General features: G+C 38.2%; 1 long non-coding RNA gene across 3 annotated transcripts in view; it reads right to left on the bottom strand.

The window, feature by feature from the left end:
• Window positions 1-5,166: 5,166 nt before the first annotated feature.
• LOC135451578 (uncharacterized) overlaps window positions 5,167-22,617 on the bottom strand; it is a 56,934-nt gene continuing 39,483 nt past the window's right edge. For 2 of the 3 annotated variants that reach the window (XR_010441365.1, XR_010441367.1), the window contains 2 exons: window positions 12,278-12,661; window positions 5,167-5,270 (listed from right to left, as the gene is read on the bottom strand). This is a non-coding gene — a long non-coding RNA (uncharacterized LOC135451578). Of the gene's footprint in view, window positions 5,271-12,277; window positions 12,662-16,664; window positions 16,783-22,617 lie in introns of those variants that run through there. The other variant, XR_010441366.1, reaches the window with a different exon arrangement.

Raw genomic sequence — 22,617 nt, 5'->3', positions numbered from 1 at the left:
TGCAGCCAAGTAAAATACCTACACTGGGCTGAATCCTGGCATAGGACAGCAGGAGCAGGATCAGGAGGCAAATCTGGAGTCTGGGGGTTACAGGGAACCCTTATCAACAGCACAAGCACACAGATTTTAATTGGATTGGTTGTTTCCTCAAGGAAGGAAGATCTGTGCTTGAGATTGCTCATTTGGGGGAGGAGTGAAGGGAGGTGGAGCAGACACATAACACCGCATTTTGGGGGTATTGTGGGAAAAAGCCTTTGCCAGTCCTAGCAAAGAAAAGATGCTGCTTGTTTTCCTGAGTGTCCTGCAAAAAGGCTGCTTGACAAGTGCAAGGATTTTTGACAAATTGTCAAAATCTTTGGGGTGGCTCGGATCCTGTCAGAGCATTTTTCTCTCACCTCACACAAAGCTTTTCAACTCCTCCTATTTTAACAATCCTAACAACAAAAAAATCATCAGATATTCTTTTGCTATTTTAAATGGCTATTGTTTCACTGTATTTAATCATTAAGGAACCAGAAGGGACACATTTCATTGAAAAATGTTCGTTTGACCCTCTGTAAACAGCAACTTGAAGCATTTTAACAGGCTCTTCAAACTGTTTGGGCAGAAATAAAGAAGCATCTGGTCTGAAGCACAGTTTCATATTGTATTGTTTATGTTGATAGCTTAAGTTCTTTGCTGTGCATTGTTATTTATGACAATTGAATGTAGAACATTTTTGGTTCAATAAAGTGCTTTCATTCTGCAGCATGGGAATAAGGCAATCAAAGCTGAGGTGACTTGACTGATTTCATTTTGAAGGTGGATTCCAGCAGGCTATTAGTGTTGGAGAAGGGAGGGGGAAGGAAAGGATGGAGCAGGTAACTAGGGGATACAAATTAAAAAGGGTGAGAAATCTGGGAAAGAATCCTGCTGATGGTATGGACTATATGAGAAATTTCCACGAGTCACTAAAGCCATGGGAAGAAATTGCAAGAATCTGCCCAAACAAAAAGGCAAGAATTCTATATAGATGTGTCTTTTCTTTTTTTTTCCTTTTTTTTTTAATGGGAAACTTGCAAGAAGACATCAATGGTTCAATCCTCTTGTCCCTTAAGCCAATAAAACACACAAAAATACATACATTTAAAAAAATATTTTCATTGTGTTTTCTGCATTATTTCAGAGTTAAGCAGCAAACCAAATGATGCATATTATAAATGTAAAATGAGAAAAATGCCAAAGTAACAGTGAAAAATAAGTACCCAAAAATAACATGGAGTTATACCAGTTGCAGCAGAACTGTCCCATGTCAATGATAGTTCCTAAAAAGGCTTTTCAGGACAGTGTTTTCACCAGACATTACATTTATATTAAATATATGTATATAAATTTAATAATATAGATTTATCAAAAATATGTAAACTCAAGTATTAAATATATAAATAAATTAATTCATAAAACCTTAATGTTGATATTCAGGAAATGTAAAAAATGGAACAATGAACTGCTTAAGAGCAAATTTTGTGATTATTAAAGACATGTTAAAAGCCTCTATTTGCTTAGAAGGGAGTGCAGTAAAAGGACTCAAGCTCTAAGGAAATGTTTTCTAAATATTCCAGGAAGGCTTTAAGGGACAGGAACAGGTTTAGGAACCATAATAAGCCTTGCACATTTCCAAAGCAGCCAAGGAAGGCATTTATGATTCTGACTTTTCTGTTTAATTTATTCTGTCCCATGTTTCTGTTTACTGCACAAAGTGCTGGTTGTGAAGCCAGAGCAGCTCGGTTAATTTGATTTCAGAGCTATTTCCCATAGATCATCCACTAGGACACAGCTCCTGTAACAGCAAGCAGAAGCCTGACTAGCCCTAGTGCTTCCTCCCAGGCTATATATTATTATCTTAAAGACTTATTAGACTTTCTCTTTTCAGCCATGTATTCCAGTAGTATTCCAGTCAAAGGAGTATAATGCAATTAACTGTTTTTTTCCTGTTGTAATGGTAGCATCCTCAACCTGTGGTTTGACAGAGCTTTTTAGTCAGGGTGAATTAAGCACTGTATGCTTCCTTTGCCTGTTCTCTCCTCAAGACTTTGGCTCTGCTATTTACTTCTCTCTCAGACTGTTTTCCTTTCATTTGCCTTATTAGTAGGTAGGTCAGTAGCTGATGCCACCTACTGTGGGCATCCAAAGGCTTTTCTTTTGTTTCCTTTTTTTTCCAAAAGCTTGAGAAGTTGCCACTTTCTTTAGTAGTGATTCACAAAAGATATTAAAAAATAATTTAAATCTCTTGTTAGGAAAAAGATACTGCACCTTCCTTTACAGCTACGTACACACCTTTCTTTAAAGCATGTATAGTCCCAGTGCCTCATCTGAATATCTTAAGCTGGCAAAGGTAAGTAAAAATCCAAATGGGTTACGGAGATATGACGTATTAATTAACATTTTTCCATTTTCAGGGCTCTTTTCATCTATAATAGTATGGTGATTTTTTTTTTTCTTACCTTGCTCTACTCATAAACCCCTGGAAGCTGGGGAAGGTCAGACCTTGACTGTGTTGTTAAGACAGAGGGACAAATTGGCATCCATATATCAGATCTGCGCTGCCTCCCTTGAGTATTTTTCCAGGAATCTGAACAAATGCAGAAAATAATGTTGTACTCTGGGTCATGCTTATCTGTAGAGGAGTGTGAAGCAGTGTGTACATGTGCATGTGTGCATATCTCAGCAGGAACAAATAAACTGTTGTAAGAAAAAGCCATTAGTATAGAAGGAAAAAGAAAAAAGAGGTTAGTACGAAACGTGTTCTCAAATACTGGGATGATCAGACAGGTCTTGCATGTGTCTTTTTACTTTTCAGTCTAAGGTAACTAAGAATTTTCTGATACTCTACCATTCTTGTCTTTAATGCTCTGCTGTCATTATATCTGTCCCTTTCAGTCAATCATTGGCTTTGAGAGTGGTCCCACTAATGCCCTTTTTCTATATTACATCCTTTTTCCTACTGGCTACTATCTTATAACATCCTCTGAGTTCAAATTTGAAGCTCTCTTCCCCTGGCTTTCTTCTACTCATGGGCACACTATGCAGCTATTACTCTGTACAGGATCACTCTTATCCTGTTTAAGTTTTGAATTATTGCCCCATATCTACCCTGTGCAATATTCCTTCATCATGCAAGATATTTCTTTGCTTCTATTGCAGCCCTTATTTTGTCTGTTTCTATACCTAGTTTTTGCCAGCTGCCATTGCTCCAGTGCAATTGATAAAGGCATAGCTACAGAGTATAATTAATAGCCTTTTGCAGATTTAAGAGCATATTTTGCACATACCTCACACATGTATATTCTCTGCTAAAAAGAGGTTGCTGACTCCAAAGAGTTAGCAGTACTAAATCTGTACTGATGTAGTAACCTCTGAAGTTCATGGACAAGTTTCTGAGCTTAAATCACTGATGCAAAATGTGAGGTTGGAGGTTTCCAGATGACAGTTTCAATAAATTTGCTAGTGAGAATAGCTCCATGAATTGAATTTACTGATACTGGAATGACAAGGAGCACCACACCTAATTCATTAGGCTGAATTTGTAGAATGACTGTGGTGATTTCCAGTCTGTACAATCATGTTCCCTCCTCATTTTGCTGGTCTTCTTGCACTTCAAGCCCTGGGAAACATCTGCACAATTCAGTATAGATGCCCAGTGGTGTGTGGCCTCTGGGAGGCTTTTACAGTCATAACCATCTGCTCTGTATGTGAAACATACCTAGGCAAGCAGCTACTTTGCTGCATGACCAAACCACTGTCAGGAATTTTTTATACAGCAAAACCAGGCCTAAAGCACAAACTAGAGCTCAGACAAAAATAAGTGTGCACACTCAAAGCTATATTAGTAGACAAAAACTATGTTGAGTGCAGAGAAATTGCAAAGGAGTAATGAATAGCCCTGTAGTACAACACAAATAAATTCCTGTAATAGCTTGTTTGCAAAACTCCATTCACCCTGCTGCATTCCCTCCTTCCCCTTCCAAACTGAAGCTGCATTCAGAATACCCATGCAGAATGACCACAGTTGCTACTACATCAATGTAAACAAAATTGCCCCAGCCTGCTCACAAATGTGTAAGATCCACTTGGTTGTGTGTGTCTGAACATAAGAGTAGCCATAAATATATATGCAATCAAATCAGTTGCAATGTATTGCAATACATCCCCTGTCCTGACTGGTTTCCTCTCTATAAATATGAGATAGATAGATAGATAGGTAGACAGGTAGGTAGGTAGGTAGGTAGGTAGGTAGATAGATAGATAGATAGATAGATAGATAGATAGATAGATAGATAGATAGAGAGATAGATAGTAGATGATAATCTCCCTATTTCATACCTCTCATTTACTGCATCCTAAAATTTTATTCCACTTTATAATCTCGTTTTATAGCACATACAATTTTCTCATCTTTTTGAACACTTCAGGAGGCTCCTTTTTCTCTAAGCATATCTCGTCTCCCAGTAACTCACAAACATAACAATTCAGATTTCTCTGTTGCTTCCTTACTTATAACTTTAATGTTTCTGTTTGAAATGAAACCAAGAATAAAAACACTCCTAACAGTGAATTAACTTGGACATGTAGATGTTCTCTCATGATGCTTTCGCTTTGGGGACTGTATTTGTCAAGCTTTTTCCTCTCACTCCATTTTGTACAAATTTTGCTAAATTTTAAATTTTCTAAAATTATTACATTTCATTTACTGAGAAACAGAACAGTCATATTTCAAAAAGCATTTATGCAATAAAATTACATCTTCAGCTGATTCTGATTTTTCCATGAGGCACTTCTTTCTGCTTTTGGAAACATTGTACTGTGACTCCAGGAAAAAACTTAAGTATCTAAATTGTTGCTGTTGGTGGGAAGTGGGGATCCAAAATTCTCATTTAGAGATCTTTACTTGCAAATTCTGAGCACCACCAGCCATTTTATAATTTCCATTGTGGTATTCATGCAAACAAGCCTAATGGTGCTCATCATGAAGACAGAGCTGAGACCAAACTAAAATGCAGAGAGTAGAAGAATTGTACTCCTGATTCACTGTGAAAGTTGAGTTGCTGAAAAAGAAATTCAGCTGGCAATACAGAGTTCTGTTCCAGTTTATTCACAGGAAGACCAAAGGCTACTATCCTGCTTCTACCAGTACAACAATAATTTGGACAGTAGGTGTTTTTTAATTTCTTGGGTTTGGAATCTTGACAGCTGCTGTTGCCAGATCTTGCCTTCTTGCATTGCCTTTGACGCTGGAAAAAAAATAACAACCGCAGCATGTTTAATTTTACTGTCTTAGAAGGAGAAAAAGTCACTTAAAATTACTTCTGGATTTTCATTAATAAGCTCAATAATCTCTTAAGAAGTCTTTGGCAAGGCAACCAGTAAGAATGAAGGGATTACAAACTTTAGGTTTTAATGAGAATTGGTTGTTTGGGGTGTTCTTGTTCTGCCACAATCTATTGTCAGAAGAATGTGTAGTAAGATTTCAGTGCCTAGAATCACAAAATCAAAGTATGGTATTTGCATTACTCATGTAGGATTTGAATTGGACTAGTCAGATGAATGGTTTTAAATGTGCACATTTGATTTTGTTGGCCATTTTTCCCTTTGTTTTTAGGCAGCACAGATTTTAAGGAAGGAATTCAGTGGCCAGCTGCCCAAATTAAAGAATAGTGAAAAGATCAAAGTAGTGCATATTGCTACTGTGGTAGTTATTAGCATTTGTGATACCTTATTCTCATGACAGAACAGAAAGTGGCATAACATCAATCTTGTTTTGTTACAAAAAATAATAAAAAGGGGAATTGGTACAAGTACAGCTGTTTTCATTATAATCTCAAGAAAGTAATGTCAGAGTCCTCTTCAGAGGCTGTAATGAAAGGACCTTTGAAGAGCTGGGGTATTCTTCTGTTAGTCACAAAGGTACTGTACGCAGTAATTCCTTTTCTTAAGAAATGGCTGTTCTGTTAGACCAACAGGAACTGATCACGAGGGTCCCACTATTGCTGAGATGGGGTCATGTAGAGTGGAAATATGAGCTCCATAACCCTTGACCCCTTTCCCTCTTTATTTCGATTCCTTTAACAATGCATGGTTGGCAGACAAAAACAATGGAAAGTTCCAATCTCTTTTGTTTGGCTTGGGAAAAACTCAAGCCAGCTCAGTTTTGTTTTTACCTAAAAGTATGTCTGGGTTTCAATTAAAAGGAGCTACTTTAGGTTTGCTAGTCTGTGAAACCCTGAAAAAAGCCATTGTTGCCCATCCATGATCTAAGCAACAATGAGATACAGATTCTCACAGTGTGTCAAAGTAAAACTACATCTCAGTTCTAACTGCAGAGGCCAAGAAAGGATGGGGTGCTAGCAAGCTGCATTTTTGAACTACACACCCATTCATGTCTACTTATTAAATCATTATTTTTAAAACAGAACATAGTATTTTAGAAAGTCTATGTCAAGGAAATACTGGCAAAAGGAAGGACCACAAATAGTACAGTTGCTAGAACAGGTATAATTTGAGAGTTTAGCAGGTGAAGCCGTCAACCAACTGTCCCTTACAGAAATGTCATCGGTTTAATTGCAGAGGGACTGAGAAGTCAAAAGCAGTTGATTCAGGACTCTTAGAAAAACAGACATTTGATTTATATCATAATCTAAGATTAATAACACCTATTTCTAATCTGCTAAAATTTTTATGAACAAATGCATTCTTTTACAAGTGTAGACTCATGAAGAGGTGGCTCTTTAACTTCATACTTTCTCTTGTTTTTATACAACAACTCAGTGTCTCCTTGATATCATACCTAGGTGCATGAAACAGTGATTTCTTTTACAAACACCTCCTCAGGGTCAGCTGGTAAATTGATGCATCCTAACTCACTGCTAAAGAGCATTTGAAAGAACCTGGCATGATGAAGCAACGTTCAGCTGTAAGAAGTTTCCTGTGAAAATTTGTAGCAAACACACACATTGCAAATCACCTGCAGAGAACTGTATTAGCTGACACAAATGTGTCCAGCACAAATTTGTCCACACAGCGGGTAAGATGAAATAAAGGAAGAGCACAGTTGAAGTCCTTATCCTATTAAAACATCCATGATTTTTATAAAGTCAGCAGTTTATCTGTGCTCCATTTTGGAATTTACAGTTTACAGCTTTGGGTGAGTTCCCAGCTATGTGACCTATGAAAGTAGATCTCTTCCTGTCTCCCTGCCAGTGGAGGCACTGGGACACTTTTTAAAATTTTCTTACAGGAGAGTTACTTTTGCTTTGTATCATTCTTCAACCCTAAAATTAAGAATAATTGCTTGATGAACTTGATGAACTTTTGCAGTTCAGAAGCAGTTCTTAAGATTAAGTTTGCAATATCATACTGTGTCCTCAGTTCCACTGATAGAAAAGAATTTATAAGATGCAGCTCTGAGGAAGAAGTCACTAAAAAATAAAGTTTCAGGGTGAATTACTCTATCCATCCTTAGTACAGTTTTGTTATTGGAGTAACAAGTATTTAATTTAAATCCAATTACAGAGAAACGTTTACATTAGGGATTACTAAACTTGGGATTTCTATGAGTTGTTTCAGCTTAAAACTCAGCCTGGCAAGATAATAATATTTATGGCTAGACTTAGTCCAGCTAAAAAGAGTTTCCTAGATTCCTTCTGAATAAGACAAAGCATATAACTTGTTGGCTATTGCCAACCACTTGACCAGGTGCAGGAAAGAAAGAAATGTTGTTTTTAAAAATAGAGCTAAATAAAAGAGGAGATCAAGTGGTCCACCTCCCACCTTGTCATTCCAGTGTTGCTGAAAGGAAAACACGTACTTTATCCACACAAAACTGAGGTACAGAAGATAAAGGTACCCCATTAGGGAATTTCTGCAGGCACACCCATGTTTCTTGTCCAGACGAGTACCATCTCATTATATAGGAAGTAAATTCCTATATAATGCACAATTCTAATATTATCAGATTGTTGGAATCCAGTAGTATGATCAAAGCCCACACATTATTACCTTGTTGCTTGAAATAGAAGTAATCTATTTTTCTTTCTTTTTTTTCTCTTTCTTTCATTTTTTTTCCTTTTTTTTTTTTTATTCAGAATTTAGCGAGGCTATGGACCAAATTTTTCTCCTAGATGTGTGCATGGCTTCCATTTTCTGAATTTTGTGAAATCTCTGGATAGGCCTCTGGTAGGCAAAATTTAGCCTGGTGCATGATACTGATTCATCCTGTATTACTCTAATGTTCAAAATCTGAAAGAATATTTGGATATAATACATAAAAGGAAAGACAATATCTGGAAAAGGATGGAGAAAAATTATTCTCTGTTTCAAGGGTGAATTGCCTTAAGTGAGCAGAAATCAGTCACAGGAGGCTGCTTGCTTCACTTATTTTTCTAACTGCTCTAGGCAAATAAAGATTAAACCATTCTTTTATCAGGAAAGCCCTCTCCCCAGTATAAAGACATAATCAATCTAAATTGAAGGAAACTAAGAGATGCACAGAGGGTTTGTTGGGCAACTTTAGGCCATATAAGGACAGAAAAGTGTAGGGTTAATTTTGATTTATATTTACTCCAATATATTCATCAGAAACTGAGGTCTAAGATAAATACCTGAAATATTTTATGATAATTTACTGAATAGTTGATAAAGGAGAGTTTCCTGTCATCTGAATAAATTTTCTATAGAGAGTCACTGTTTTAAAACATGGGTAGCTAAAGTACAAGCTCAGCTTAGTTCCTCATAGTCAAATCAGGATGAATAAAAATAATTTACCCTACCTTGAACCACTGCTACTCTTAATCAAATTTAATCCTGTTTCCCTCTTTTGAAAATCTCAACCAAGTTATGCTTCAGAGAGAAGGCAAACAGTTCCGGTACCCTGGGTTGTCAGGAAAGATTAAAAAGGCTAAATCTTATTTTTATACAAGTCTATACAAGTTCATGATTTCGATAATAAGCATGCATTATGCACAAAAATATCAGATTTTTTTCTGCAAAACCAAAACTTAACTTATACGCTATTTCCAAACCCAACTCAAAATCACATTCATCCCAGTTTTCTCATAATAGAAATGACAAAAATAAAACCTTTTTCTGAACTCAAGAAAAAGTGTGATTTTCCTCAACCTCTGATGATCAGAATAAAAGCGAACAAAGGCTCAAACTACCCATATTCTGAGTTTTAAAAAAGAAAATGTGGCTGTTCGGCCCCTCTCCTGGTCCTTTTTTGGCTAGAAAAGTTTTGTTGAATCCTAGTTTTGTGTATTTCTGAAACTGGGACATAGAACCAAGAATGTTCCTTGGTGAAAGTTTTTTTTTCTGCTTCAAAAGTCCTATTAGTTCTGCCAGAACAGTTCATATTTACAGGAAGGAGAGATAGCAACAGGGATGGAGAACAGCACAAAACCACTGCAGCAGATAATTCATCAGTTAAGTAGCAATAAATGTAAGTGCCCATGAATTTTACTTTTGTGTAAAGTTACACCTTCATTGTGTTATCTCTTCAATGATGTAGCTTTCAGCTTCCCAAAGGAAGTGATAGCATAGATTTTGTAGCATTGATGAACTTCAGAGGTGAATTGAGATTTTAATAACAGCTGAGTAAAATAGAGGCACCAAGAAGCACCAAAGAAGCACCAAGGAGCATTACTGAGTGCAAATTTCTCTGTTCTACTAACAAAAGGACAGCTTCCACCATAGCTTTTTCTTGGAGCCATGAAGAGCTCTTTGGAGCAGCAGTGCGCTTCCAGGAAAAAGACTGATAGGGCTGGAGAGCTTCCATGGGTGTTTCCCCAAATACCGAATGCACCTGGGATTGGAGCCCCTCTTCCTGTCTCACTGCAGGGAAGATGGGGATGGAATTCAGAAGTTGTGTTGGCTGCAGAGGTTGCACTGATGGATTTACAGTTCCACCACAGCAGCTGCCTTGTCTGGAGGTGAGGCACACACCACAATTTCTCCTTCTATGTCTTGCCTTTGTAGTCCTAGATAAACTTTTTTTTTCATGAAAACATAACATTTTGCAACAGTCATTGAGCTCAATCCAAAAGATGCAGCCTTATAAAAACCACAGAATCTCAAACACTGACAAATTCACCACGTCACCAATTTTTAATTGGATTGTTCCATTTTTTTGACTAATCTCTGATGCTGAACTAAATATCCACAATAAATATTGAATTGTTCCAGTTGTTGGTATCAAAAATCCAGTTGTTGGTATCAAAAATCCAGTTGTTGGTATCAAAAAAATATTAAAATCATAACTGCATTTAGTTATTCCTGCATGTACCTTTACTGTGTGCTGTAAGTTTACTTCTAATGTCAATCCAAGATGAAGTCAACTGATCCTGCATTTTTTGCAGTGATTAGAGATTTCAGTGCAGATTTTCTTTTGTGGAAAGTACTGTGAATTTAAGCATTCTATAACAAAATAATCAAACAAGAAGAAATCAGTGAACTGAAACACTGCTAAGGGTAAGCTAATTTTTGAAAAAGACTTTTTCAAAAATTGAATGCCAATTCAGCAGCCCATATTCGTTAGCTGGTGCCTTTTGAAATCAGTTTTTGTATTTCATTCCCACAGCAAATGAAGACGGTAAATTAGTTCAATTGCAGATGAGAACTCAGAGCCCACAGGAAGCTGATTTGTTTATCAGCATCCAGGAACTTACAGCATGAAGCACATCTCCCCCCACCAGGTTCTGTCATGGGGAAAGGAATACTGGGATGTGTGTGCCAGTTTGCTAGCCTGAAAAATGCCCTTCACTTCTGGTGTCTCCCACTTTGCTTGTGTCAATTGTCTACAATTACTTCAAATTTCAATAATTTAAAGACAAATTGATGATATGCAAAACTGTGACATACCAAAGAGAGCTCATTCTTGCTCACTGAAGGCAGGAAATTCACTTCTCTTAGGTTTCAAAACGCAGAGAGAAAAGCTGCTTTGAAAAGAGGCTGTCACCCTAGGATGAAGGCATATGGCACATTTATTTTTTACCTGGTTGTCCACCTTATTGTCCCACAACTGTGGAAGAAGGGGAGCCCCTTTTCAAATCATGCTCTTAAGCCCAAAGTAAGCTCCCCCAACACTGTATAAGGAGTGCAGGAATGTGCTACTTACACTATCTTGGTGGATTTCAGGAAAAGATCTGTTGGGAGGGAAATGAAAAGATAGAGGGCATTTGGAAATGAGGGCACTTACATCTTCGTTTCACTTTTAAGGAATGGAAAGGTAATGGAAGGAACACCAAGTGCTAGTCATCTTTGACACCCTCATTATTAGGAGGTTTTTAAATTTTATTCTTGTGGCTCATATTCAACCTGACAAGTCATGTAGCGATTAAAAATTGGAATGCTGCAACAACAGTGTTAGAATTAGGATCAGTGACTGGTTTAACTCTCCCTGACAAGGAAAGCCTGGCAAATGACTCAGTTCCAGCCAGTAGGGAATCTTCAGCCTCACTGCGCACTACCAATGCATCCTGACATGTCTTGCCAAGACAGCCAACGTGGGCCAAGCAGATGCCCTAGGAAAGTTTTCTCTTCTTACCTTTCTTGCTCCTATGCTGTTCACCGTTGGACTCTGAACTAAATGTTAGGATGTGCTTAATGGGGGCTAGGTGCATTTTCTAGAACTTGAAAAAAGCCGGGAGGTAAGGAATTGGGCTTATGGAAGAGTTTTTTCTTCCTTAACCTTCTGGAAAAATAGAATTCTTGCAATGACTCAGCTACAAGTGTGCGAGGTTCAGAGCCCAGATTCAGATCCATTGAAGATTCTAGAAGGAATTACTGCGGAGCAATTGCATGATCACAGAGGACTGAAGCTTCCTGGGCTCTGCCATGGGTTCTACAACATTAGACAGCCTCAGTGATATATTCAGATAATGATTTTGGCTCCCCTGGTATCTCTCTCTCTCTTTCTCTCTAATAACGTGCTGCCCTTTCTGCTGTATGGTTGCAGGACAGACGTCTTTGACTGATGTGTTTAAGACATGGGTGGCTTAATAGCTGTGTTGTAATAATGACTGATTTTTGGTGTCCTGGGAGAACATCTCTCTTGGCACTTTGGATATAAAAAACAAGTGACATTTTGAAATAAACAAGGTCTACAGGTGGTAGAATTAGCACTCAATCTGTCATCCTGCATGCAAGGTAGAGCCACAGCCACCAGAGGATACAAAACAGAAAATATATTGAGGTAAGAGAATAAAATTAGGAGTTTATTATGAAGCAACTAAAATGCAAACCTTACTCTTCCTTTCTTCAAAGTTGTTGCAGTAACTGGACACATGCATTAAATGGTATTTCCTGGGCAGAAGGGCAAGGATGGGAACAGAGTTTGAGGAGCCACAGTGGAGATCTTGCATTCCCAGGCAAAATGAGGCTGGATTCCTTGGCAGTTCTCCTGGGGGCAGTTTGCAGCATCAATTTTAGCAGGTGGGCAGTTTATTCACTTCCTTCATTTTCTTCACCTCACACAAAGGCTGCAAGGGTTGGATCTCGTCTTGAGGTTTGCATCCTTTCTGTGCCCCTTGGGAATGGATTTCTTTCCTTCCATGCCAGAAGCTGAGATTGGTGGTGAGATTTTAGCCAAATATAACACCAGAAATATCTATGGCTCTGCTGGTTAGAATATCTGAAAGCAAGTAAATAACCATGTTACTGAGGAAAAATACATGAGTGTTTTGAGAGTTATTTTATTCCATGTTCCTGGTTAGCAAAATTTATTTCTAGATGAGAAAATCCAAAATTTTAGTGAAGGACTTCAGTCCCTACTCAGACAAACTCATGAACCATTCCAGCGTAGACTTTATATATGCAATTGCAGACACAATCTGTCTTTGATAAAATGTTTTTGTATGATGGCAGAAAAGATACTAATCAGCTCTTGATTAATATTCATTGTATACATATATGTATTCAGGAAATTAAAAGGCATTTTCAGACAATAAGAGAGCATACAGCACAAAAGATATTCCCAAATAAATTGAAGCAAGCAGTGGTCAAGGCAATCTCTTGAATTCAGAGTTAGCAAAAGACCAGGCACTTCACTTTTTCATTTAGGCAAGAGGATTAAGAAAAACTGAGCTGATAGAATCTTGTGATCCCACCCACTTTGGGTGCATGTTTTCTAATTAATATGGAAATTTGATCAATTATCAAAATGCACTGGCTGATAGAGATGTGCCATTCATCTTCTTTTCAATCCCACATGTGCCTTGGAAGCAGGAGAAGTGTTTCCAGGTTCTGCACTAATTTTGACATTAAAATAATCATTAGTTTTTTAATTATTATTATTATTTTCACATTTAAGGCCATCATTATTAGTATTTTAAATGAGCCAGATCAAGCTTGGTTTCGACAGGACTCTCCTGTCCTCCACCAAGATCATGCAAAATAGCACACACATAAACATATGCACAGAATTACATATAGGGAGATAGAGATATATGACATCAACATAGTTATCTTTAAGTATCCTGGCATTTGCAAAGGCTAATCATTTCATAGACCTATTTGCAGAATCAGCTACTTCTCTGTGAAGTCGCAATAATCATTAAAGTAAATGAAGAAATTTCCACTTCTCTTTCAGCAGGGAACAGAAATGCAGTACTCAACCCCAGCTCCCATTGGACCCCGTGGGACTCTCAGGAGGAGCTGCCCACCCCCAGGAGGGTGCTGGGCACACCCTGCCCTGCTCCTGCCACACTTCCCACACATGGCAGTCCCTCATTAGGAACACAGCTGAAACTGGATTGCTGGGCAAGGAGCACAGGGCAAAGAAAACATTTTCACCTTGCATGTGTTTGTGGTAGTCTACTAGATCAAGGGTCATTTGTTGAGGTGTATGTTTTTCTAATCCCTTTTTTCAAAGACCTTAAGAATTGGATGTGGAAAGACACAGGGGAGCACTGCAAGGATAACTGTAAGAGACAGAGACAAATTAGTGAGCCAAAGTCCAGAAAATGGGTGCTGCTGAGGCAAATTAAGAGGAAAAATGTCAAACCATAAAGATTTAAATGAATGCTGAATGTTTATAGGGACACTTTCGGCCAAAATTTTAAACAGTAACTAGGGAGACCATAACACCCACTGTCACACTAACATGAGAGAACTGGAGCACGTGAGATGGCTGGTTATGGTGTTCTGTTGTCCTAATCCCTCTCAGACTGGTTACAGACCCAGTTAAGAAAGTCTGAGCTCATACAAATCAACAGCTCAGATGGCAAAGGCCAGCCCTAATGCAGTAGGAAAGCAGACTGGGAAAAGCCACTGTTAATTTGCTGCCTTCAGTGACAGGAATCTGCTGGTTCCCACCAGCCAGGCCCCAGAAGCTCAGCCTGCTGAAAAAGTAGGTGAGCAAAACAGCCATCACATTGAAAACTGAGAGACACAGCCTGAAATGAAGCAGATGGATGCTCAGAAAGCTCCACACAGGCTGAATTCAAAATACAACAGCTATCTTCTTCCTGTCATGTCATGTATTGCCTGGGAATGCCCTTCAAGTGAAAATTTGATGAAAGAGAGAAACAATAGAAGGCTTGAATGAAAATTTCATCTTTTTTGTTTATTTATATTTACTTAATTAAAGACTGTAGCTAACAAAAAGTGCTGTTGCAAGAGATAGGTATGTGCAAAACCCCAACTCAAGACCTTAGTGGACAAATGGATCTGACAAAGGCAGCAGGATTCAGATTAACCAGGCTCAGAACAAAACTGAGGAATCTGCCTTGCTGGTTTGAAGTAAGAAGGCTTCAGTAAATGACATTTTTCCATATTAGCCAGAAACCTACTCACTTTGTGTTTCCATAGCCAACTTCCACTTAAAAAACTCTCTGAAAATCTTAAAAGTCTAGTCCTGGGGAAAGATCTCAAAGCTGCTAAAAGTGATGGTGCACCCTGGCAGGGTGCTAGGGAATTATTCTAGAGCAGTAGCTCAAATTATTCATGTGATTAATGAAGATGGTTCACATCCATACTGTTCAATATAGATCCCTACCTAGGACCTTCCTGCTGCAGAGGGTCTTTTACAGCGTAAGGTGAAGAGCAACAAGTCAATGCCAGATTTCTTTTTTTTTTTTTTTTGTATCAAAGACCATGCTGGGATCATTACAATGCTGTTTTCCATTATCAGTGTACAGTTATTTGGGATTGTTTTTAGTGTTTGTCCCATCTCCATGGGTGAGCAAGAGCAAGCGTAATCTTGTGTGTTTGCAAAATACAGTGAGTTTATACTCAGCTGTTCCCAGAGTTTATTCTGTGTGGACAGAGTAGGAATGAGAGGAACAGGAGCCATCTCTTTCTGTCCTTTTAATTTAATTTCTTTTGTTAAGAAAATACTTTTGTCATCAATGAATTTCAGTAGGGATTTATCACCAAGCACAGTAGTTGAATTGTGGTGGGTGAAATTCTGACTGTCTTGATATCAAACAAGAATTACAAATAGCATGTAATAGTTTTATCTAAATTGGAAGAAAGGATTATAAAATTCCTTTAGCAATAACTAGGGGGCTTATGCTTTTTAAATTTCATATATCAGTTTGAATCTCCAGAATTAATGGGAGCATGTTGGAAAGAAACCTCAAATTAGATTACATTGTTTATTTTTGGATAACTCAAAGATTATTTTTCTATCTCACATTCACCAATAAAGAAAGAGTTAAATATAACTTTGGAAGGTATTTTAGTCATAACAGTAATCTCTTTATATATCAGTGGGTCAATAGTTCAGTAAAAAAAGGAACTATAACTTGAATAGACACTAATTAAAAGAATCAATTCTTATCCTACTACATATGTCCAGTCATATTAACACATTTCTAGATTTCTTACTCAGTGGACTAGTCAAGATTAAAGGATTTGCTAATATGGATGAACTGAGTATGCTTCCAAACTGACTGAGCAGATTTGTGAACAAATTAGTTCATTTAAAATTGACAGTGAAAGATTGATTTTGCACAGAATGAGTTACCTAAGGTATTCATCATTTCCTCTGCTTCCATGCACAAGACAGAGATCTGCTTCTTTTTCTTTCTGATTGTAATAGGACTGCTTACTGAGCACCTTTATTTTACAGCCATGATTGCAGCCTGTCATTCTTTTAATTTAGACATATTTTAGCCTCCACAGACCTTCAGAAATAACTTCCTTAAAAGCCTCAGTCTAATGACTCATTACATGAGTTGCTCAATTCATCCACAGTACTTTAAATTATAATGCAAGGGGAAAAATTGCTAATTACACAGAAAAAGATCCAATTACTCCTGAGACCATTTGATTCATTATTCAGATTGTTTTGGGGGTGGGGGCAGGAGGAAGGGTGTCTCTAAACATGGGGTTATGTATCAATGTATTGTGAATGGCTCTTAGATGTCAGATTTACCATCAGTTATCATCATTCAGAGGTATCCAACATCTCTGTATTTTCCTCTACCAATCAAAATAGACTTTCCAGACAGTGATTCATGCATATGTGCCAGTATGCAGTTCTTAATCTTTAGCCATTAAATGCCATTAGAAGAAAGCTATAACCAATCGTTTCTTAATACTGCTACATGCTATGTCACTCACAGAGCTGCCAGGAGGACATCTGTGACCACAAATGCCACAGGACATGACCCACAACTCACAAATCTCTGGAGAGAAGAGTTCCTCCACTGATGAAATGTTGGTGCTTGATTTTCTGCCAGTCCAGACAGTCTGTTTGTGATTTGCTCATGACCAGGTCCCCCCCATGGTTCAGTGTGATGTTTACTGCTGTATAGGAGATGAAATCAAAGGGAATGGCAAAGTTATCAATGTCATCCTCTTCAGAGCCAAAATTACTGAGACTTAACTTGTTTCAGCTACCACCATAAACCCCTTTGGACTCTACAGAGGTAGATCACATTCAGTCCAAACTTGTATTTTGCTTATGGGACATTCAGGGCTCCCTTACCAGGACTGTAATCTCCTCAAATCTGGCTCATGTTTAAAGCAGAAGAGAATTGAAATCAGCTAACTACATTCTGCTCCCTGTCTAACAGTCCTAGTTACTATATAATAAAATATTTTATATGTATGTGTGTTTTTAGTTTAGTTTGCCCAGATGTGAAATGAGATCAAATTTTGATCCGAAGAAGAACATTTGAATGTCATTGTCTGGGTGTTTTCATACCAAAATTAACAATACAAATGAAAGTGATTGTAATGTAGAAAATTTGATAAAATCCTACTCTTTTATCCTACTGCAGACTATTGTTTGCAGCTATACTAATGTGAGATGGAACAATTTTAGAGCTCTCAAAAATAACCATTTTTTTTCAAAAACTTACAGTCTGCTCAGTCATAGCTCCAGTTTTCTATAGACTTTACTAACTGATTGAGCACTGCTATTGTTCCCTGAAACATGTGTTCTTCCATAACAATTACTGTTTTGCAGTGTATCCATTTTAGTCATCATTAAACCCATCTTGCCTACAATGTGTGAGCCAAGCATTCCCATTTTTTGCAAGGTGTCACTTTCTAGTCCGCACTTTCATTTTGTGTCTAACTGTAATCAGCTCATTTTTTTCTCTTCCATTCATGCTTCTTACTTACTTAATTTCCTTTTATTTTACCTAAACACTTCAATACTAATTGCTATTTCTGATTGCAATACAGCTCTCCTTCCATTTTCTAAAATTTTGCAGAACTTCTCCTGACAAGAATGTTATGTTACTTATGATGAATTATGCAAGAGCAATAAAATGCAAAATATGTAAATGGCACACGATTGTTATCTCGCTATTAGAGTGAGACAGTAACAGAATTTGTAATGTCTATTAACAGGTTGTTCACATTTTTAATGCAGCAGAGAATGAGAGAAAAAAAATTCTCTGGACTTTGTTCTGCAGTTGCTGGTGAGAGCAAGACATAATGAAGACACTCTCTCCACCTTCAGTGATTTGTCTTTCACAGTTCAATTCTGCCATTTCACAAGCTTGCTGGCTCCAGGGTTATGTGTCCTGGCAAATTGTTGTCTGTCACTTGTTAATGTATTTCCTCACTTACCTGATTGACAAATTCCCTGCCTTGGCCATTGATTTGTGCAGATACACATGAATGTCTGATGAATTCAATCAAAGACCTCAACACTTTGGGGTAGTTTATCCTGTAGAGGTTTATCTTTAGTGCATTTTGAGAAGTAATCCATAGCTGTTGCCAAATATTTGTATGTGTCAGGGTCAGCAGTGAGAAAACAACTATCACCATTAATTTGTGCTACCTGTACAGTCCCTGTCCTGATGACCCTGACATGGTGCTCCACTGGATCTCATTGTCTACCTGCAGCCAAATCTGACAGCTAACAGGCAAGTTTTGCAAGAGAGTCTCCTGTTTGCTGAATTTAGCAGGACCAGAGACAGTCTCCCCAGGCTCCACAGTAATCCACAGACATAAGAACTGAAGCAGATGCTGAGCAGAGGGAGCCCATCCTTGTGTCCACCCCAGCAAGGGAAGGCTGTGGGTTTTGACCAGCCAGGGGTTTGTAGAAGCCCCTCAGTGGAGAAGGGCAGCATGGTGATGGGCACAAGTATTTCTGTGCCAGTCTGACACAGAGGCAGGTCCCCCTCATCTTGCCTGACAGATTGCTCAGCCAGACTGAACAGAGCTTAGTATGGGTTTCAGCTCTAAGATGAAAGTCAGTGCTCAGGAGCTGAGTCACAGGACGGGAGAGGATGGGAGAAACAGGAGAATAATTTAGCAATCCTGAGTCTCTCATGTGCTACACTTGTTTCCAAATTGCATCCAGTTTCTGTGTTAAGAAAGGGATCTCGATTCAAAAGCCAAATATTTCTGCATCTGCATGAGACCAAATTTTTATATCATCTTTCATTCAGGTCATGGGGAATATCAGTATGAGAATGTCAATGTATGAGAATCTGTGGGACTAGCACCAGTTCAAACCAACTTAAATACTAGTCAATGCTGTTCCTGAACTATCAAATATGAATAAATATAAATAAGCCCTTCTAGCTCATTTTATTGCTAGGGAAGCCTCACTTCACGGACAGCAATGGTGATTTCTGCTAAAATAGCATTCCTTTTGGCATGCTATTTACTTTGAATCATTCTGCCTAGACAGTGACTCCCGGACTCCTTTGGAACCCTCAAAGTCATCACTTTTTTGGGTGAGTTCAGTCAAGCATTGCTGTAGCCTGGGTCAGCTCTGCCTCTGCACTGAAACAGCAGCTTTAGCAGGCCTTGAGCTCAGAACTGGGCAGTTTTTATCCAGTCATAGCAAAGTCATATGGTGAGAAGCTTGAGTAATAAAGTTATCGCAGTAACACAGCACTGGCATTAGCCAGGATTTGCCTTTCTGTAACTATATCAAGCTCAAAATTAAAAACAATGTCACCTCAAAAGAGTCACCATTTTCCTGTTTTTCAGCCTGATTACTTTCCTTTCCCTTTTTTGCAGGTCAGCATCATGAAGAATTTCTGCTCTCTTCAGGAGGAGAGCCTGCAGCTTTCACATTTAAAAAGCTTCTCACTTCCATCGAAGAGATGGAGCAGGTTCTTACCTAAGCCTACTGCTGACAGATTTACTAGGTCTGAGGGAACAGAACAGGCTGTTAGAATAAAAAAATCAAGCCAGATTTTCTGATCTGATTAGACAGGAGGAAGAAACCCAGGAGCCTTAGCTTATTTGTTTGTTTTCTATTTAGAGTGATATTTATTTTTTATTCTCATAAAGCTAAAGGATTAATAGTGGGAATATTAACTGAAGCCAAGCATAGTGAGAGAGCAGATGCTTTGCAAGCCTCTCCATACAGCCTTGCCAATCCTTCACAGAGCAGCTCTGGGTTACCACACTTTTCTCCATTTTTGTGCCTCTTTTCAGCAACCAATGCTAGCCAGAAGGAAATGAATGATGGCTTTGTGATTTAAGGGAGTAATCAGAAATACTAAAACAAAGATTATTTGGCATATTTTTTTTCATCAACACAGGCAAGAATAAAAATTGTTTATTATGTGCGTGTGACTAGACTGTAAAATGCACGCAATAAGAATATGAATAAGGATAATTTCAGGTTTTGATGATTTTTCAGAACTTCAGAATTCTCTCAGGCCTAGAGTGGGAGAAATTTTAAGGAGCGAGGATTTCAGAAGAGTTTATAAGCCAAAGTATGTTTTGAGTTATGCTTACAAACAAAGTGGTAGTTTGTACAAATAGTGTATTTTAAGGCCATTTTTCCTCTTTGCAAAGGACCCCAGAAGACAAATGCATGCAGATTAGCACACCCTGAAATAATATGCTGTAGCTGTAATAATTGCTACTAATTCCCATACTGGAAAGGAACAGAGTACAGGAACACAATCCTGTAAATTGGGTCCCACAATATCCGGAGGAGATCAAGGCCTAGAAAAAGGCACCAAAACTGGTGAAGGGGCTTGAAGGCAGGTCCTGTAGGGGGCTGCTGAGTCCACAGAGTTGGTCTAGTTTGGGGGAGGCTGAGGTGACCTCATGGCTCTCTACAGCTTCCTGAGCAGGGGAAGTCAAAACGGTGGTCCTTCCTGTGCCCACTGGACACCAGTGGGTGTTCAAAAACCCTGGAACCCCTGGCACCATCTGCAAGTCCTGTTTCTTATGGCTGATTCTCCTGACTCCAAGTGTTAGGGACAGGGCAAGCTCTGCAGTGACCCTCACCTTCCCTTGGCCTTGCCCTGCCATCCAGGTGAAAATGCCTCACAGCCTCAGGCACCTCCCAGTGTTGGTGATTCTCCTCATTTCCCAGAGCCTCCTGCCCCTCTGGCCTTGTGGTCCTTCATGGCCAGGCAGTGACGCAGCTGCTGGGCACTCCTGTAAATTCATTCCTATGCTCAGGCTGGGCATTTAAGGTCATTTATACTCCAGATATTCATAAGATTGTGAGGATGCCAAAAGTGCAAGAAATTATTTACTTCTCTTTATGCAAACTTTGAAGAGATGTAGAGAGCAGACAAGATTTCCTCACCATTTCTTGCAGTCACAACCAGAAGATCTAGCACTTAAGTCTTGTGTTGTCCCACGGATTTCATGTCCATCATGGAAGAGTGAGGCATTAGAGGTATGATCTGGAGAGTGCCAGAAGGGGGAAGTGGCTATACAGATATTTCTGCAGACAATTTTTGCATAGTCTTCTTTTGTGCTACCCAGAAATTATTATTCAGTTGATACTTTTCATTTAATTTTAAGAAAAACATTGTCCCTCTTAAAAATAAAAATATAGAGTACTATTTTCTTAATACATTGCACTTGACTGACGAAGCACAGGTTTTTCCAGCTGAAGTTTCTGCTTTCATTTTTAAATTTAAGTTACATTAAAGTTAAAAAAAAAAACCTGTACAATATAAATCTGCTTGATATTGTTGCTCATAAGTAGCAAATGATGCCAAAACCATGTGAGCTGTACAACAGGAATAAAACCTCTGAAATGGATTTACGTAAATCTTAGAGTCAAATTATTGCACTATAAATATGCAATGCACATATTGTTGTGTTCATTTTTTTTTTCAGTGAGGTTTTTCCATGTCAAGAAATCTCATCTAAAAATTTGGCTCAGTCCTGATCCTTTAAAATTCCACTAGCTCTTATAAATTAGCATTTTCATACTTCCTATTTATCACTATGCTTAGAATTGTTGCAGCATGATAGAAAGAATTATTTTTTGAAGACATAAGTAAGCCTGTTATCCACATGAATAAGGAAGATAATACGGTGAATCTCTCTGAAATGCACAGCCTTAGTGTACAATCAGTGTATTTCTTTCATGTTTATTCCTTTGTCACATATTCATTTGTGAGGGTTCCACAACATGTTCAGTACATGTCATGAACTGGTTTACCACAAGTTTTTCCTTTCTGTGCATTTTATTTCACTGGTAAGGCAATCACTGCACATTGGCAGGTTTTTATGCATCTAATAACTTCATTCTCTTATCGAAAATTCATTTAATTGAATTTCAGACTGTTTTCACATAGGATTTGGATAAATGGAACCATAGGTTGCAACCTATGTGTCCCTTAGCAGGAATTCATGTAAGTTACTTCAATTGACATTTAATACACAATTACTGCTGCGCAATTTATCTGTTTGAGTGTTGCTTTTGACAATAGGAACAGTTTGGAGTATTAATGTTCCTGTTACTTGAGTATGCAGACAGTAGACTATAAAGGCACTGGATCACCACCCGCAGCAAAGCTAAGCAAAACTGAACCTTAATAATCTTATTTAATCTTCTGGTGGTCCTTGAATCTTCTAAGTCAAAGATGTTTACCCCTTGGAGTTATGGATAGTCTCTCTTTGCAAGATCAATTTAACTCCTGTTTTGCCAGAAAATACAAAACACCAGAAGCCACCTTCAGTGACATTTACAGAATCCTACCATCTTCTGTTAGTGCTTGGGCTGCAGAGTGGCCTTTTTCTGTTTTCCCTTTGCATGTCCCTCCCTCTGCAGCATATCTGTGCAGGGATTTTAAAAACTGCATCTATTTCATTTGGGTTATCTGCTGCTGCTTTTTATTTATTTTTTAATGAAGCTTTTATGAAATTCTATATTGTACATTTTTCTGCCTATTGCAATTCCAAGTG

The sequence above is a fragment of the Zonotrichia leucophrys genome, chromosome 9 (assembly GCF_028769735.1).
Source record: "Zonotrichia leucophrys gambelii isolate GWCS_2022_RI chromosome 9, RI_Zleu_2.0, whole genome shotgun sequence".
NCBI lineage: Eukaryota > Metazoa > Chordata > Aves > Passeriformes > Passerellidae > Zonotrichia > Zonotrichia leucophrys.
The sequence above is the reverse complement of the archived record's forward strand: the minus strand, read 5'-3'. Positions and strand labels throughout refer to the sequence as shown.